This window comes from Coffea arabica, chromosome 8e (genome assembly GCF_036785885.1).
Source record: "Coffea arabica cultivar ET-39 chromosome 8e, Coffea Arabica ET-39 HiFi, whole genome shotgun sequence".
In the NCBI taxonomy this organism is placed as follows: Eukaryota; Viridiplantae; Streptophyta; class Magnoliopsida; order Gentianales; family Rubiaceae; genus Coffea; species Coffea arabica.
Window position 1 is genome coordinate 31,629,735 of NC_092324.1, and position 19,842 is coordinate 31,649,576.

Sequence of the window (19,842 nt, forward strand, 5' to 3'; positions counted from 1 at the left end):
CACGTAGTGGCCGGGGACGTGGGCGCGGAAATAGACAACCCACACCGGATAGGGGTACTGGGGAAATCTCTACTGGACCTAACCCTGACCCCAATGTGCAAATCGATGCCGCCATGCAGCAAATGACTAACCTACTAGCACAAATGGTGCAGCAACAAAGCCAGAATACAAACCCTAATCCTGGAAACCCCGGAAACCCTGGTAACCACATCGAGAGCGAAGATAGAGCTCTCGAACGTTTTCAAAAGTTTGCTCCACCCAAGTTTATTGGGGGGCCAGATCCGGATGTTGCCGAGCGATGGCTTTAGAAAATGGTTGATATTTTTGCGGCTTTGCATTATACCGATGAACGGCAGGTGACTTTTGCCGTATTTCAATTAGAAGGGGTGGCCCGTTCCTGGTGGAACATCATAAGACAAAAATGGGAACGGGAACAAACGCCCAGGACTTGGGTGAATTTTATCCGGGAATTTAATGCAAAATTCTTCCCTCCTCTAGTTCAGGAGAGGAAGGAAGACGAGTTCATCCGACTCCGCCAAGGAATTCAATCGGTGGCGGAATACGAGAGCCAGTTTACCCGTTTGTCCAAATTTACGCCTGAGCTGATCATGACAGAGCAACGGCGAATCAGGCGTTTCATCCAGGGCTTGAACGTCGAAATCCAAAAGGACCTCGCAGTGGCTCAGATCAATGTTTTTAGCGAGGTCGTAGAAAAGGCCCAAAGGGTAGAGAGTGCTCGATTGCAGGTCCGGAACTTCCAGGCGAAAAAGCGAGGCTTTCCTGGAAGCAGCTCCGGACAAGGGGACAAAGGTACTCCCTCCAAGTTTGGACGCGGAGCTGGAGGTGGACGACAGTCAGGTTCCGGTAGAGGGGCTCAGTCTAGGGGCGGCCCAGCCGGGAGAGGCCAAGGTGGAAACTTCCAGAAGGGCTCAGGTTCGGCGTCTCGTGGACCTTGCGGGTACTGCGGAAAGCCGAATCACTATGAAGACAATTGCTGGAAGAAAGGAGGCAAATGTCTGCGTTGTGGAAGTGCAGACCACAAGCTTGCTACCTGCCCACTTATGACGCAAGAAGGAAGGGGAACTCAAACCACGTCAAAGACCAACACGGGACCGAATAAGGGGAATGAGGCGAAATCTAAAGTGCCAGCTCGAGTCTATTCCTTAGAACCTCGACAGGTCCCAGATTCCTCAGAGGTCGTAGAAGGTACGATCCCTATTTTCCACCGTTTTGCCAAAGTTTTAATTGATCCTGGTGCCACCCATTCCTTTGTTAACCCTGATTTCATGTGTGGCATCGATATAAAACCTGCTAGTTTACCATACGACCTAGAAGTTAGTACACCTACGGGGAATCAACGGTTGGTTACTAGTATGGTTTATAGGGATTGTGAAGTGTGGGTAGGAGAGAAAAGATTGTTAGGGGACTTGATAAGTTTGGTCATTAAGGGGTATGATGTGATATTGGGCATTGACTGGCTAGCCAAGTACAATGCCCAACTGGATTGTAAAACGAAAGTGGTGGAATTCCGTATCCCTGGTGAGGCAACCATAAGGTTGGATATAAGGGGTAGGTTAGCCTCATCTGCTTTGATTTCGGGCATTCGGGCTAGGAAATTGCTAAGTAGAGGGGCGCAAGGATTTTTGGCCTTTTTGATTAACACCCTCACAGATAAGCTGAAAGTGGAGGATATGGCCGTAGTGAAGGAATTTCCGGACGTATTTCCTGATGAATTAGTAGCCTTACCTCCGGAAAGAGAAATTGAATTCAAAATAGACCTGCTACCGGGATCCTCACCCATCTCAAAAACACCATACCGAATGGCTCCTGCCGAGCTCAAGGAGCTAAAGTTGCAATTACAGGACCTTCTGGAGCGGGGATTCATTCAAGAGAGTGGGTCTCCTTGGGGAGCTCCTGTACTGTTTGTGAAGAAAAAAGATGGTGGTTTGAGGATGTGTATTGATTATCGGGGCCTGAATAATATTACAATTAAAAATAAGTATCCACTGCCCCATATCGATGAACTCTTTGATCAGTTGCAAGGAGCGGTGGTCTTCTCGAAACTGGACCTCCGCCAAGGGTACTACCAGTTACTAATCAGGAAGGAGGATATTCCGAAGACCGCCTTCAACTCGAGATATGGGCATTACGAGTTCGCAGTGATGCCCTTTGGACTAACCAATGCTCCTACAGCCTTCATGGACCTAATGCATAGGATTTTTAAGCCCTACCTGGATCGCTTAGTAGTGGTATTCATTGATGACATCCTGGTCTATTCCAAGACCCGTGAAGAGCATGAGCAACACTTCAAAACTGTCTTGTAAACCCTGAGAGACCATCAACTGTATGCCAAGTTTAGCAAGTGCGAATTTTGGTTGGAGAAAATCGCTTTTCTGGGGCACGTAATTTCTCAAGAGGGTATTTCAGTTGACCCGGCGAAAGTAGAGGCTGTGACTAATTGGAAGAGACCAGAAACTCCCACAGAGGTCCGCAGCTTTCTAGGACTGGCTAGATATTACCGGCGTTTTATCAAGGACTTCTCCAAACTAGCCGGTCCTCTAACCGATTTGACGAAGAAACATGGTCGGTTCTTATGGAACGCCCGAAGTGAGACAAGTTTTCAAGAATTAAAGAAAAGATTGACCATGGCTCCAGTTCTAGTCTTACCAAACGGGGTGGACGGTTATGCTGTGTACACTGATGCATCACGAGAAGGCCTGGGTTGTGTATTAATGCAAAACCGAAATGTGATCTCTTTTGTCTCGAGAAAGTTAAAACCCCACGAGCAAAATTACCCGACCCACAATTTGGAGCTAGCTGCAGTCGTTTTTGCTCTGAAGAAGTGGAGGCACTATTTATATGGAGTAACTTTCGAGGTTTACTCCGATCATAAAAGTTTGAGGTATCTTTTCTCACAGAAGGAATTAAACATGAGGCAGCGACGGCGGATGGAATTTCTGGAGGATTACGACTGTACCATCAACTACCATCCGGGAAAAGAAAACGTGGTGGCCGATGCCCTAAGTCGCAAAGTTCAGGTCACGAGTCTAATGATCAAAGAGTGGGAATTGTTAGACTCCGTGTGTGAATGGAAACCCTGCCCTGGGAGCCATAAGGTGATTTTTGGCAATATTAAAGTGACTTCCACTCTCTTGGAGAGAATTAAAGAAGCTCAAAAGGGGGATCAGATGGTACGAAAGTGGGGAGAGAAAGTGGGAAAAGGGGAAACTACAGATTTTAATTTTGGTCCTGAGGGTATTTTAAAATACCGACACCGAATAGTGGTGCCGAAGGATGAATCGTTGAAAACGGAGATTCTGGAGGAAGCCCATCGATCTAAGTATACAATCCATCCAGGTAGTAGCAAGATGTATCAAGACCTGAAAGGAACCTATTGGTGGGACAATATGAAGAAGAAAATTGCTCTGTACGTGCAAAAATGTCTCATTTGCCAACAAGTGAAAGCAGAGCATCAAAAACCATCGGGTTTGTTACAACCCCTTGAGATACCTGAATGAAAATGGGAGAACATCACCATGGATTTCGTTTCAGGATTGCCATGAACGCAGCGAGGACACGATGCCGTTTGGGTGATCGTTGACCGGTTAACCAAATCGGCTCATTTCTTGCCGGTGAACATGAAGTATACCATGGACAAGTTGGCTCAACTGTACATGGACGAGATTGTAAAGCTGCACGGTGGTCCGGTGAGCATCGTCTCCGATCGAGATCCACGGTTCGTATCTCGGTTTTGGCAAAAGTTCCAAGAAACCCTAGGGACGAAACTCAACTTGAGCACAACCTATCACCCTCAGACGGATGGACAATCGGAACGAACCATTCAAACTCTCGAAGACATGCTACGAACTTGCATTCTGGATTTTGGGGGCAACTGGGGTCAACACATGACCTTGGTAGAGTTTGCATACAACAATAGCTACCATTCGTCGATTCAAATGGGTCCATATGAAGCACTATATGGACGAAAATGCCGATCACCAATTTACTGGGATGAGGTTGGCGAGAGAAAGGCATTAGATCCAACCACGATTTCATGGATGGAGGAAGCTCGAGATAAAGTCAAATTGATACGGCAACGACTTCAAACAGCTCAAAGTCAACAAAAGAGCTACGCCGACAACCGGAGAAAAGACTTGGAATTCGAAGTGGGAGACCATGTTTTCCTCAAGGTTACACCATTACGGAATGTCACAGCGGGCAAAGGAAAGAAGCTCCAACCGAGGTTCGTTGGACCTTACAAGATTCTCCAAAGAATAGGAGCGGTAGCTTATCGATTAGAGCTGCCGTCCAGTCTCTCTCGAATTCACGACGTTTTCCACGTCTCGATGCTCAAGAAGTACTATCCTGACCCCTCCCATGTCTTACAACCAGAGGAGATCGACGTGGACGAATCGCTTGCTTACGAAGAAAAACCTGTCCAAGTGCTTGACCGGAAAGTCAAAGAGCTAATAAACAAGCAGATTCCATTGGTGAAGATACTATGGAGAAACCATGGGGTAGAGGAAGCGACCTGGGAAGTGGAAGAGGAGATGCGAACGAATTACCCTAACCTTTTTGTGAGTTAAGGTGAGAAATTTCGAGGGCGAAATTCTTTTAAGGGGGAGAGAGTGTGAGAACCCGTAATTTTCATTTTCTAGGTTTTAGAATTTTCATGGCTTGTTTTCTGCATTTTCGTGATTAGAAAATTTTCTAGGTCATTTTAAGGAGCAGATATAATTTTTAGATGATTTTTCTAGTATCGAATGGATTTTGAGGAATTAAGAGCGTATACCGGACGTGGGACCCACTGGTGCGAAAAGTTCGGAAAAATTCGGCCAACTAGATTAAGTTTTGAATACTGGAATTAATTTACCGGGTGTTAAGAGATAAGTGGAGGGTGCAATTTGGATTGATATGAGAGAGACAAGTTAGGTAGAGAGTTAATAAAAGGTGACAAGTGTCACCATTTGATTGGGCTTACCTTAAGACCTTTCTTACCATTGACTTAAATAATAAAAAATGACCCAAAAATCCTCAAAAAAAATTCTCCTTGAAGCCGGCCCTCTCTTGCTCTCTTTCTCTCTCTCTTACTCCAAGCACAAGGAAGAAAACACTTCAATCTTGTTCCAAATCATCAAAACTAACCATCCAACCTTGAAATTACTCCATAAAATCTCTTCAATTAGAGTTAGTGAGTGGATTTGTGGAGTTGTTTGGAAAGTTAAGGTGGTCCATAGCTCTCTCTCTCTTGTTCTTAAGGTAAGTTGTGAAGAACCACCCTCCTCCTTTAATTGATGCTTAAATCATGCTTAGTGGTAGTATAAGATGCAAGTTTATGGATTAATTCTTGATTTGTGGTTGAAATGATGAAGTTTTATTATTTTTGGGGATTTTTCTGTTTTAATATAAGCATGATTGTGTGGCTATCTATGATGATTGGAAATGGTCTATAATGACTTAAGGAGGTGAGAAAAGTGATTAATTGCAACCAATTTCTGTTTTGGAAGAAAATTGAAAAACCTAGGGTTCTTAAGGGAGCATTCTGTCCGAATTTTTAGGTCCTAGATAGAAGTCGAATTGGCCTTAGCTAAAAACATGAAAGTTGTAGGGAATGACATTTTAGAGGTGCCTACAAAATTTCAGGTCAATCGAAGTAGTGTAGAATGAGATAAGTTGAAATTACTATTGCTGTTCTGGTTTTACCCGAAATTGAGAACTGCGCCTGTAATTGGTTGTTTTGGCTGGAATTGCTTCCGAATTGGTTGTTGAGGCCTTCTGATGAAATTTAGCCTTGTTTATTAGCTTTCAGCTGGTTTTGGAATTTCTGGATTTGGACTTGAAGAGCCTGAGTTATGATGTTTCCGCTAGAATGCGTTTTGGTGAATCTGTTTTACATTTTTGATGTAGTATCTTGAATTTTTGACCTGTTTTCACTCAAAACTGGGTTGAGTGACCTTCTGTGATGTTGTAGCCCTATCTTTTAGCTTCGATATGGTGGGTCTTGCACCCTCATCCGATAAGCGTAGTGAAATTTATGCCATTACCGTAAAATGAGGACAAAAACTGTTTTTTTTCTGGGCCAAAGCTAGTTACATTTCCGAAATTTCTGGTTTCCTTTAATGTTTGTATATGCTTATGGAACCCTATTGGGGTCATGTTTGGCCTTGGTTTATGACTCGTTATCGAGTCTCATTGTATTTGTTTGCATGTTTTTAGGGCGTGACGGTGGTGCACAACGTTCTTTTGACGGAAGTGCATGAAACCACATTTGCTAGCGTGGTGAGTATACTACTCACTTGTGTGTTAATATATGACTTTGCTACTTGAACTTGGTGCTTTGAATGTTAATTGCTTGAAGTGAAAGTGTACTTTATCACTCTTACTTATTGTTTCGCATGTTATTGAAAAGTTATTGGAATGTTATATGAAATGTTATATGAAATGAAATATATGACTTGGTGTCGTTTGGACGAGTCTCCAACGACTACAAATGTTATCAATGAGCTCAACCCCATTGGTAATTGATTGAATCGAGCCGGCGAGGGCTTGGTCGTGCCAATTAATGTGCCTTGGGGCAATGTTACATGGAATCTTGTAGTATGATAGACTCTCGATTCCGGTTTACTCGAGTAATACCATAATGCACATGTTTGGATTTCGGGCCCGGTTGGGGAATGTTAGGTGGAAGGAATGGAAGTAAAGTGGAGTCTACGGTTGGTTATTGTTGAACATTGACGGAGAGTCAATGATGTTCGATCAAGAAATGCAAACGAGGAAAAGGACTCTTGAGAGCCATCTGTATCCTTTTATCACCACGGTTGACGTGTGCCTTTGCTTATTTTTATTATATTGATTGAAAGCTTGATGCTTATATGCACTTGATTGTGTAAGTGATAGTATATCACTGGGCAATTAGCTCATACCGTTCCTTTTATTTTCCTTACAGGAATATGACTCTTTTTGGAATGAATCTTGATAGATGGTTGTCAAATGAACTAGATGTATATTTTTTTTGTATTGTATATGAAGTGAAACCCTAAATGTATCTTTAGGGCCGTTTTCACTTTCAATTTAGCAAACCATGTATATATTCACTTTTAACAACTTTTGTATGCTACTTTGGGTTGTAATTGATCAAGTTCCATATGTGAACGCTTACTTGCTATTTGGTTGGGTTCTGACGGGTTGGTTACTATTCATGACCGACTCCGGATTTCATTTTTTTTTATTTTAGGTTATTTTGCCCTTTTGCCTTGTTTACGCGCATTTTTAAGTTCCGGAACGCAATAGATCGCTCTATACTGCACCGTTAGTCCTGGCGAGAGTTGGGCAGGCAGTCCGCTAACCTCTTTGGTTCGCCTTAGGGGAAGGTGGGGCTGTCACAAAGCGGATTATTGTGATTTTTAATTTTAATTTGGTGCTTATTTATGAATAGTATTCGGCTATACTCTACTAGTATTGTTGCCTAGTAACCGGAGCTCTTCACCACAAGTGTCGATTTTTCGAGTCAAAAAGCGACGATAACTATGAGTATGTGATTTTTAAGCGATGATGGTTGAGTAACAGGCCTCCTTCATTTGGCAAATGTTGGAGTTTGCGTCAAAACGCCTAAATGGCTAAAGACTAAGCATTCCCCCTGAAAAAAAAACTCAAGTGTGAGGATATTTTAGAAAATAAAAATAAAAATAAAAAAATTTTTGTGTTAATAGTGAAAAATGTGGAAGTGTTTGAATGAATTGTTAACCCGCTAATCCATGAATTTTAATGTTGAGATTTTGCTTAATAGTCGAACCATTTGCTTATGGATGCTGGTTGAATATTTTATATTCTTAGATTAGTTAGTCATAAATTAAAAGTGTCATTGATCTTGAAAGTTAATTGAGAGATATTTCTTGAAAATTGCCACTAATACTTGACATATGTTTTAATTGTATCTTGACAATAGAAGATTCGAGTAATAGCTACTGTTTGAATTTGATTGCTTGATTTGTATTCTCATGCTTGAGGACAAGTATGGTTTATGTGTGAGGGAAATTATCTAAAAGAATATTTATAAAAAAGAATATCTACCAAGTTTTTGATATGGGATACATTATTTGGTACTATCATATTATAGTGAAAGTATGTAAACAAATTTTTAAGAATTAGTAAATAATTGAACATTTAGAATACATTAATTTTTTAAAGTTAATATGAATGGACATGAAGAATTGTTGTTAACTTTCGTATTTAAATTATTCATATTTGTATAAATTCACAATAAATTTAAAAAAAGACCTTGCTAAGGCACAGGAAAAAATTCTAGTATAATATGAATGGAGTAATTTGCCCCTACTAATTAACTTTAAAGTTTTTTTGACTAATTTGCCCCTACTACTAATATAACAATATTTGGACTAATTTGTCCTTATGAATGATTCAAATTCATACTGACTATTATATAACCATACTCTCGCATAATAATATGATAATAAATGGACTAATTAGCCCCTACTAATTATATTAAAAGTTTTTAACTAATTTGCCCCTATTCATTATTTTAAAAATTTTGACTTACTCCTATTAATTAATTTAAAATTTTTGACTAGTATGTCATACTAACATCATAATAGAAGGACTATATTGCCCTTGGACTAAATGACCCTTACTGAGCTTATTTTTTAAACCAAATTCTATATAAATACATAACCTTATTTATTGAATTTTATGAATGAGGATTTCAATAAACTCAAATTCAATCCAAAGAAAAATCTTCTATATTAGCTTGGGTTCGACTCATTTAAAGCTCTTAAATGTGTTAGATTTTAATCAATTTAAACCTAATTTGACCAAAACTCGGCTCATTATTTAATTGGATTTCAAATATATGTTCAAAAACTATGTCAAAATCTATTTTTAAGGGTACGAATGGGCTAAATTTGTGTGAATACAAATTTTTATATATCAAAACCCTTGATTTACTTTATAATTCTAAAGTTTCAAACTATTCTATTTTAATAAAAGTTATAAATATTAAATTTTTTGTTAAATTATTTTATTAAAAATATTAAATTATTTTATTAATATTTTATAAAATATTAAATTAATTTTGAAAAAGAGTTTACAAATTAAAGGGTGCTTTGGTCATTAAAATAGTAATCCTACCTCATTCAATCTTCAATCAAACATAGAATAGGATTATTTACCAACATAATTTATCCAAATTAGAACCAACCAAATATTAGATAATTTAGATTATTTATTTGGGGATAACTCAACCTAGGATTAATAATCTGAGGATAAGTCATTCCATCTCATCCAGTTCGTGAATCAAACGGACCTGTAGTGGAATATTTAACAGTTATTATGAGGAAATTGTCGTTGCCACCTTATTATTTATTAATAACAGTCTTTTTTTCACTTTTCGATAATGTGAATTTAAAATAAACTCTCATCTTTGGTTATGGTCACCACCGCTCTTTTTTTTTAATATGAGGTTGCAATTAAAATAAAAATATGAGTCTTTTTTTTTCTTTTTCAATATGAGGGCAAAAGTTAAAAAATTCATTTTAACAATCATGGAAGTGCCAATATTTAGCATGATTACTACTCTAGCTATTTCCAATCACAAAATTAGCTCCAATGATATTAAAATAGTAAATAATACGGAAAATATGAAAGGCCAAAAAAAATCAAATGAATATAACTATTGAAATAGTAAACAGATCAAAATATGAAGGGCCAAAACAATCTCATAGAGAAGACCTTTGAAGTTTCGCGTATTAGGATATTATGCAAGTAGATTTACCTATTTATCTTCAAAATTAGAGAAAATGTGCATTCGCCAAATATAAGGCTAATCACAAGTTTTTTTTTTAATGGGACTTTTCTTGAAAAACAAAGAAACAGCATACCAAAAAGGAAAAAAAAACATACGAAGGTCCGAGGGAATCCATAATTACAGTACATCGGACTGCAAACAACCACAACAAGAACTAATGACACAAAAATATTATGTGATTAAAGTTCCGAACTAAGCTAAGTTCTCAATTTTTCATAATCCTCTGAACTTCCTGCATCTCGATACTGTCGCTATTTATCACCAATAATCTGCCTGACAATGTTGGAATGCACAGATATATGCTGAAAGATTAGACCTCCATAAATGGAAAATATAGAGTTGGTGTCAGAGACAGCTTGCATGCTTTCTCAACCAGAGTCTTGGGTGAAAGTGTCCCCGGGGCCCGCCCCCGCTCCCTAAGAAGACATGCGTATATTGGGCCGGGGAGCCACCAGCCTCACCGCTAAGCCATTTAAGGTTTGGTGAAATCTTGCTTTCCACCAATTATCACATTAAATGACTTTTTAAAAAATTCAGACGGGTGCATAATGTATTCGTTTGATTCGATAGTAGTGCAGTCCTCACCGATTTCCCTAGATCTAGTTGGATCTCCCCTTTAAATTAGAATAGTATAGGATATGTCGCGCCCCACTTTTTGATGGTGGTGTGATGTGATGATGTGTGAACGTGTGCAAAATGAAAAGTAAAAGGCCATGGGACTTAGAATGCGACGATTTGGCCAAGTGAAGTTCAAAAGGGTTTTTTGTATCAAAAAATGGAGTCGCCACTTGGTATAGAGTTAGGGTGTACCAAGTCACCCAAAAATGATTTTTGTTTTTGAATAAAAAAGTAAATAAACCCTTTTTGAGAACTTTGGGTCTACGTAACCAAAAGAGGGATCGGGGGTCACATTTGACGAAGGGGAAGGCAAGGATAAAAATCCAAGGCACCCCTTCGACCTAGCCAAGGCTAGTTGCGTGACTTGAACCAATTTTTCCTAATTTTTCTACCCAAGGTATGTATCGCGTATCGGATATGTCTATATGAATGCAAAACCCTAGACCTAGGGGGATTGGGGGAAATTTCTCTTCAAAGGTTGAGTGGTGCCAATCACATTAATTGTGAAGCCCAACAATGATCCTTTTGGAGAGGTCACACCTAAACCTAAATGACGTGAAAAATGAGTGGAATGCATGCCATGTGAAAGTGTGAGTTTGTGTGAAGTGAGAAAAATGATAAAAGTAATAAGATAAGAGTGAAGGTGTGCAAATGTAGATGAAAGTACTCGTGTGCGAGTGAAGATAAAAAAGTGTTCGTGTGCAAGTGAAGGTGATAAAAAGGTGCATGTGTGCAAATGAGACAAAAGTGAAAGTGTAATGATAGAGTGGATTGAGAATGCATGAGCCTAGGGAATTCACGCATATTGGGTACGGGGAGACCTAAATCGTGACTCAATTTGCCCTTTTATAGAGAGGATACAAGCGTGCTAAGGCTTAGAAAAAGCCACACTCGTCTATATCCCATATTTAAAGGGACTCTCACGCAAATGTACCCTATAACTAGTATGAGATGCAAAAATCCTAAAATGAGGGGAAAAGGGGCTCGAGGAGCATGCCAGATGATAAAACTAAGGAAAAATGCATGATATGTAGTGAACAAGCAAATGATATGCTAATGAGGGGAAATCCCTAAGGGTCTAGCGTTGGACTAGCCCATTCTATGAATTCCGACTAGCGTTGGACTAGCGGAAACGTACATTCATCCATTCCATTCATTCATGGCTATGAAAGCAAGTAGACATGCCAAAATACTCGTAAACACATAGCACATAGCATTTAGCATGCTCGACTAGATGCAAGAGCCTAATAAAGCAATTAAACATGTAGCAACAAAAACAAGCAACCAAGGGGAAGGGGAAATGGACCAGATGCTCTCCGAGCCCTATCTATTACAAGCCAAGAGGTGTACACATACCCCATAAAAGCATAAAGGGGAAAGGGAAATGGACCAGATGCTCTCCGAGCCCTATCTATTACAAGCCAAGAGGTGTACACATACCCCATAAAACTTAAATAAAAGCAAAAGCAAGTAAATGCACTAATTGAAAGAAATTTGGACAAGGCAAGGAAAGCGAAGTAGACATGCATATTCACATAACACGTAGGAGCACGTAGTGTCAAATGAAGTGCAAATATAAGGGATAGAGTGTACCTTCCTTCGAATCGATACCCTAAATGGAGTGGAATCATTTATTTATCCTCCAAAATAAAAGAAATGGTCAAGGTACCAATTTATTTGGAAAAATAGGCAAACACAAGCTCACTTGGTCATAAAGCCCCTAAAATCATGAATTAAGTGCAATTGAAACAAAGCATAGTGATTAATTAAAACAAACAAGCAATGAAATTGTAGAATTAAAATTGCCAAGGACCAAATTGATGAAGTTATTCAATTGATTGGGTCCTAGTAGAACAAGGGGAGACTTGAGGGATCAAAGTGCAATTTTTTGAAAACTATTTCATGCAAGTTCCTGCAATGTGCATGTAACCGACGTAGGAGAATTATTTCTGAAATTAGAACATGAAGGCTACTGCAAACTACTCCTTCCGTCAGTGCATATCAATTTCAACACCCCTCTTGATCAAAATCCTTTCAACCCAAACTCCCCAAAATTACTCTAAGCATCACAAAACATAACTTCAGCTTTCAAACAAACCAAACATAGAAAAGAAAAAACAATGCCAAGGCTGGAAAAAATCTGTGCAAAACAAACCCAGCAGGCCTGGTTTGCTCTTTTCCAGCAAGCACTTGAACATGATGCAAGTGTTTTTGAGGCTCCAAACATGCAAACTCGACACCACTCATTCACTCCCCCTCCACACACAAGATTAATGAGTAAATTAGGATGGCCGGAGCTTTGCGAGTGGTTGGGGGAAAAGCGAAAACAGCAAGACAGATTGCAGCAGCCTCATGCGCAGGTTTCTGCAAAATTTCCTAGCCGAGGCCTTTTTACTCATCTCAACATCACAACCTCAGAACTGAGCAACAAAACTTCATGATAATCACAAACCAATGACCAAAAATATAGAAATGTATCATCCCAAAGTTCTGAAAAATAAATGCAGAAATGGTTTCGGCAGCCTGCTAGCTTGTTTCTCAGCTAGATGCTCAAACATGACCCAAACATGCAAACATGCAAACTCAACACCAAAACTCCCCATTGCTTCCCTTCCAATACCAGATTAAGCATGAAGACTGAAATGCAAAAATCAACTAGTAACTAAGAAGAAGGCAACACGGCAGAGAAAAGAAAAATGCAGCAGATTTTTACTTCTTTCACTTCAGCTTAGACATTTTCGTACCACATAGCCCAAGAAACCAAACATGCTTGATTTATGCAACTTTGGATCATTAACATGTAAACCCAACATCACTTTTTGATTTTCTTTCAAAGCATTCGGTCAGAAAAACAAACCAAAGAGTGAAACAAATCCGAATAGCAGGATTCTAACTAGCTTCAATGATAGTAATGACTTTCAAATCAGATTTTCATGTTCATTGACCCAACTCAAATGCGTGAACTTGGGACAGGGAGAGAGGAATGCGAAATGCAGATTGAGCTTAGCAAATCATAGCCATAATCGTTTAATAACAGAAACAACACAGCCGGGTCAAAGTTTGCATTTTTATGGCTGATTTTAATTAGGACCGAAAATAGAAACATAGATTATGGGAACAAAACAGGCAGCGGAACTCTTGGTTGCGGAAAAGGATAAAAGAATAGGCTACCTTGAGAAACGATTGAGCTTCTCAATAGACCAACGAAACCGGCTGCAAATTTTCTCAGAGCGTGAAATACTCCAGCAGCGACCAACTCGTTGCTTAGAGGCTAGATTCAGTTGTCTTGGAGCAGCGACCATCTTTCTGAAGTCCTCACCGCCGGAACTCTTCCTCCTCCTGGGCTCTTTGGCCACAAAACCCTCGTTCTGGCTTTCGCTTCCCTTGTCGTCCAGCTCTCGGCTTCGCTTCCAAAATCCCAACAACTGTTTACTCTCTTCTCTCCACTTCCAGCCGTCAACCAAACTCCCTCGCCGTTCCTTTTCGTTTCAGCCCTCCCTTTTTAGCCGCCCACTCTCCTGCTTTGTTTTTCGTTCTCTGTTTCTGCCTTCCCTCTCTCAATCTCACTTCCTTTTGATTTTTCAGCCGTCCTTCTCTTTCCAAAACTCTCTCCCCCTTTGCGGCTGCTAACCTCTCTACCTATTTATATCAGACGTCCAACCCTAAATCCTAAACCACTCTTCTGAAATTTGCAGCTAAGGAGCTCCCCAAAGTTCACTTGCAAGCTGCGGCAAAAACGCAGCCTTCATGCTGCGCGTTTTTTTTTTTTTTTTAAATTAAGTAAATACATAATATAAATAAAAACAAAAATAACAAAATGACAAAACCATGTAATAATAATAATAATAATGAAAACAAATAAATAAAATAAAAAAACAAACTAAACAAATAAAAACAACAAAAATGTCCATTTTTCGAATTTTCTTCATTTTTCCTTTTTTTTCTTTTCTTTTTTTTCTTTTCTCAAAATAACTTGATAAAAATAACTAAAATGCCAAAAGAAAGAAATAACATATTTTTGTGAACAAATTTTCCTTTTTCCTTTCTTTTTCCATCTTTTCAAGAAAACTCTACGCTAAACTTTTAAAAAAGCTAAAAACTAAAAACTAAAAATAAAAAGTGAATAAAATTAAACTGACAAATAGCAAATGAAACAAACTAACAAGGCAAAAATGAATAAAACTAAAATAACATAACAACTAAAAGTGCAAAACACACAATAACGAACTAAAATGCAAGCAATCTAAAATGAAAATCATGAAATAGATGCCACATACAAATTATTCAAAATTTGGTGTCTACAGTTTGCCCCTCTTTGTCTGAGTTTTGGAAAAACTTGAGACAAAGAAGTAGACACCAAATACTTACCTGTGTTATTGGGCTGCAAAAGATTCCAACGAACAGGAATTCTAACACGGGACTGACCCGAACATGAAAATTAAAACGGGACTGACCCGAACAGGAATTGAAGATTGGGATAGACCCACGGGATAGACCCGGACAGAAATGTAAAGTTGGGATAGACCCACGGGATAGACCCGAACAGAAATGTAAATGGGATAGACCCAAACAGAAATTTAAATGGGATAGACCCACGGGATAGACCCGAACAGAAATGTAAATGGGATAGACCCACGGGATAGACCCGAACAGAAATGTAAATGGGATAGACCCAAACAGAAATTTAAATGGGATAGACCCACGGGATAGACCCGAACAGAAAATGTAAATGGGATAGACCCACGGGATAGACCCGGACAGAAAAATTAAAATTGGGACTGAATAGAGAAGGAAATTCAAATCATGGGACTGGCCCGAACAAGCTTTGAATTGTGGGACTGACCCGCATAAGCTTTGAATCGTGGGACTGACCCGAAAATGCTTTTGATCGTGGGACTGACCCGAAAATGCTTTTGATCATGGGACTGACCCGAATAAAATTTTAATCGCGGGACTGACCCGAATAAGACTTTAATCGCGGGACTGACCCGAACAGGCTTTGAATCGCGGGGCTGACCCGAATAAGTTTTGATCATGGGACTGACCCGAAAATGCTTTTGATCGTGGGACTGACCCGAAAATGCTTTGATCATGGGACTGACCCGAAGATGCTTTTGATCATGGGACTGACCCGAAAATGCTTTTGATCGTGGGACTGACCCGAAAATGCTTTGAATCGCGGGACTGACCCGAATAAGTTTTGAATCGTGGGACTGACCCGAAAATGCTTTGATCATGGGACTGACCCGAATATGCTTTTGATCGTGGGACTGACCCGAATAAAATTTTAATCGCGGGACTGAGCCGAACAGGCTTTGAATCGCGGGACTGACCCGCGGCTAGTGGCGAGGTAAAATTAAAGGCGCACTGGCGGGACTAACCTCACGCTCCAGTGGCGGTAAAAATGAAATGTCTTGACAATCAGACAGTGGGATCAAACCCGAACCTGTTGTGAGAACTTGATTTGATTTTTTGATTTTTGGATTTTTGGATTTTTCTGATTTTTCTGATTTTTCTGATTTTTTGATTTTTGATTTTTTGATTTTTGATTTTTTGAGGAAATCTTTTCAAAATTTGCCCCAGTATAATGAATTGGTCAGTGAGACAACATCTGAGCCTGACGGGGTGTGGACGGTCAGCGGGATAAAACCCGGTCCTGCCGAGGTTATTGAATAAAACACACACGTTAGTGAGATAAACTCGATGCTAACGGTGGTGGAATGAGAACGCACACGTTAGTGAGATAGACTCGACGCTAACGGTGGTGGAATGAGAACGCACACGTTAGTGAGATAGACTCGATGCTAACGGTGGTTGAATTAAAACCAATCCCAACATGACTTTTGTGAAGTTGGCGGCACAAAATCCAGGCCCAACGTGATATTTGGAATGTTGGCGGCACGAAACTCAGGCCCAACTTGATATTTGGAATGTTGGCAGCACGAAAGTCAGGCCCAACGTGATTTTTGATTTTCAAAATAATTTGCCCCAGTGTCGGGCCATTTTTCCCTTCTTCTTCTCTTTCTTCGGCATCGGCCTTCCACAACTCAGAAGCTTTTCGTCGACTTCAACTGTGAATACCTGCACAGGGGTTTACATGCACCTAACTTTTCATGAAAAGGGCAGCGTGATTGATTTGAAAGATGCATTATTTGATTCTTGGGCGAAATCCTCAATTGGACTAACAAAAATATTTGCCCCTGTGTGGGCTTGTTTTCACGAAATCTCATAACAAAAGTTTTGCCCCAGTATGGGCCATTTAATTGCAAAAACTTGTCTGGATGACTTTCCATTTATTTGAACATTGTAAGAAACTATGTTTCCTAAAAGAAAATTTCATGATGATTTTCTTGAAATAAAATCAGATCACAGAAGATTTCTTCCTCACCTTGGCATTGGTGTTTTGGGTAATGGGTCACAATTTCCAGTTGGTTCATCTTTCAGGACCGATCAAGTGGGTGTTATTTCTGATTTGGAAATGGGAGGTCAAGATTTGTCTTTCTTTTTTTTTTTTCCAAATTGTACGTAATCCCATCAATATCACATCTTAGTGAAAGCAGAGAGTTTGTCACCCTTATTTCAAGAAAACTTAGTCAACATACAAGCTTTTTAGGCTTGTAACGTATGGACAGAAGTGATAGCTAAACATGTAGAAACGGGTTATACCCTTATGATCACAAATGATTTGATGAATTTCTTATGAGTATGATCCTCACTTTGGATTGTCATGAAGGAATAAGTCAACTATGGACTTTATTAGCTTGTAATTTGGCTTGAAAACGATAGCTAAAGAATAAAACTTTAAAGGACATAGCACCGAAGATCGCATTTTCCCAAAATTGCCCCTATTTTGAACTCGAAGATTCTGAACTTTGTTTGATCACTCAATAGGGACTTCACCATCGAATCCTTTGTATTTCATTTTTCCTTTTTCTTTTCCGTTTTCTTTTCTTTGATCTGGTGGGTTTTCCATGGTGAGTAGCGTCAACCTCATGCTCAAGTAATTCAGAAATACAGCTAAAATTTTCCAGCATCAGAAATTTTCTTGACAGGGCCATTGCAAAAAAACAAAAGTCAGGACTTTCGGCTTTTGTAATGGGGTCAGGTGGGGTGCTTAAAAAAGTTAAGGCTTGAAAGCGGATTTCGAAAGTGGTTTGAAGAATCTGAGATCGCATTGTTGCGCCAACCCTATTTTAGGGTTAAATCAGAATTTGCCCCAGTTTATGCTCAATTGAGGCTTTTTCTCTTTCATTTTCTTTCTTCTTTGATTTTTTGGCCTTTTGCCATTCTTTTGAAACTTGCCCCAGTTTATTTGTGGACTGAGGTTCTCTTTTCTCTTTTGTCTTTTGATTTTGTGGCTTTTCACCTTTTCACTTCTTGAAATTTTCCTTTTCCACTCAAACTTGCCCCAGTGTGGGGTTTGCGATTCTCACGGGTTGCCAAACGAAGATTTTATTCTGAAGGCTCAAAAGGGATAACTAGGGAAAGAATGTTTGATTGGAAAAGAAGAGGGCCTGACCTTTATTCTGTTCCTTACAATAACGCTGAAAGGAACCTTTCGTTAATGCGAAATTTTTTGCATGTATCTGAATTAACTGACTGAGGATGACTTCTGTTCGTCCATAAGTGGTTCGTCGGACAAAACCCTTCCTTTTTCCTTTTTCCAAAATTGAATCCCAGATAAATTCAAACTTCTCCAATTTGTGATTCCCTCTTTTTTTTTTTTTTTTTTTTTTTTTTTTGTTGAAAAGAACCTCCAATTTTGGCTCAAATGAGGATGCAAGGGATAAATAGTGTTTAGATTATAGAAACGATGGCCAAAGTATCATTCTTACACTTCATGACAACCAAAGTAACGAAATGATCATTTGAAAATCCATTCCCTTTTTAGATATTTGAAAATTTTCCAATATAGGGTAGTGATCATTAGGGCTTTTATTTGAAACGAAATTATTCTTTCAAAGGCTCAAATGGGAGAAAAAATGATAAAATGTGTATAGGTAGAGAAACGAATGCTCGAAGTATCATTCCAAATTTTCAAAACAAACAAGAATAATGCACATTTTTGCTTTCACTTAGATGTGAATTGAATCTGGTTAAACCAATGGGCATTTTCAAGCAAAGATGGCCCCAATTTGCAATTTATCAATCAATGTGACTGATTTTATTTTGGGGTTAAGTGAAGGAGAAAAGGTATCTCACGGGTCTTCTGAGTGACCTCTTTTGATTTTGAGCACTCTTATTGTGTAGCTCAGATCACCAATCTAGTGTACACAAGAATTTTAGAAAGTATACACTTGTGAAATTCAGGCTAGAGGTTGAAAAAACCTCAATTTGGTCTTATTTCTCAAAATTCATCATGAAATCTCCAATGAGTAAGAATAAAGAATGAAATGTACATAAATATACACAAAACAATAATTGTCCAAAAATTTTATTGCTGAAAAAGTTTGAAACAAAATTTCTCATTCAATTATGATACAAATGAGAAGAGACTTGTAAAGAGCTCCACATATACACTTTTGTCTCTTTTCTTTTGGGGAACAAAATGTATTAACAAATCAAATATAAAACACTTTCCTTTGGAAAACAATTACAACATCTCTCAGAGGCTTTAGCGTAGAGCTTCCAGATAAATCATTTATGTTTTCGTTGTAGGATCTGCCCAAGAATCAAATAACACTTGCAGTTTTAACACTTTATTAGATCGAAAGTGCCATCAGATATAGAAAAATATTTTCCCTTTATTGAAGTATTTTTATGAATGCAGGGAAGGGGGGGAAAACAAAAGAAAAAATACCCAGAGTTAGTAATCAAGACTATAAAATTGGTATGCATGTCCTATGGGGGAACCCTTTTATGCCAAGGGTAGGCCTAGCATGAAAATGCAATCCTTTAGGGTAGGCACTATACCATACCTGACGGATCTGATCAACTTATTGAGTGAGAAATAATTTTTTGAAAGAATTTGGTCAATTGGAGTGACGAGAGATTTGTCAAAATGAGGATAACGTCCGAATAGATTGATCACCTTTGATTTGCGAAACGCACGGGTTTGACCTTGACGAACCTCCTATCAAAGAGATTGGAGGTCGTTGACAAATTTTCTCAATGAAGCATGAGTCAAAACCCCAACTGATCAAAATAGTTGGATGCAATGGATGTTTTTCTCAAAATCGACTAGGTTTTCCATTTTGAAATTCGACATTGAAACCCTAATTGGCCAAATGAAATTGACAATTTATTAAAAATCGACCGGGTGACCCTAAAAAGGGTAAATTGGTCAAATGAATTGATGATTTATTGAAAAATCGACCAGGTGACCCTAAAAAAGGGTAAATTGGTCAAATGAATTGACAATTTATTGAAAAATCGACCAGGTGACCCTAAAAAGGGTAAATTGG

The 19,842-nt window shown here is 39.0% G+C and overlaps 1 long non-coding RNA gene across 1 annotated transcript; it reads right to left on the reverse strand.

The window, feature by feature from the left end:
• Positions 1 to 9,803: 9,803 nt before the first annotated feature.
• Positions 9,804 to 14,055, reverse strand: LOC140012492 (uncharacterized). The gene is made up of 2 exons (XR_011819655.1): positions 13,610 to 14,055; positions 9,804 to 12,802 (listed from the first exon to the last, which is right to left on the reverse strand). It is a non-coding gene; the product is annotated as an uncharacterized lncRNA (long non-coding RNA).
• Between the last annotated feature and the right edge of the window lie 5,787 nt (positions 14,056 to 19,842).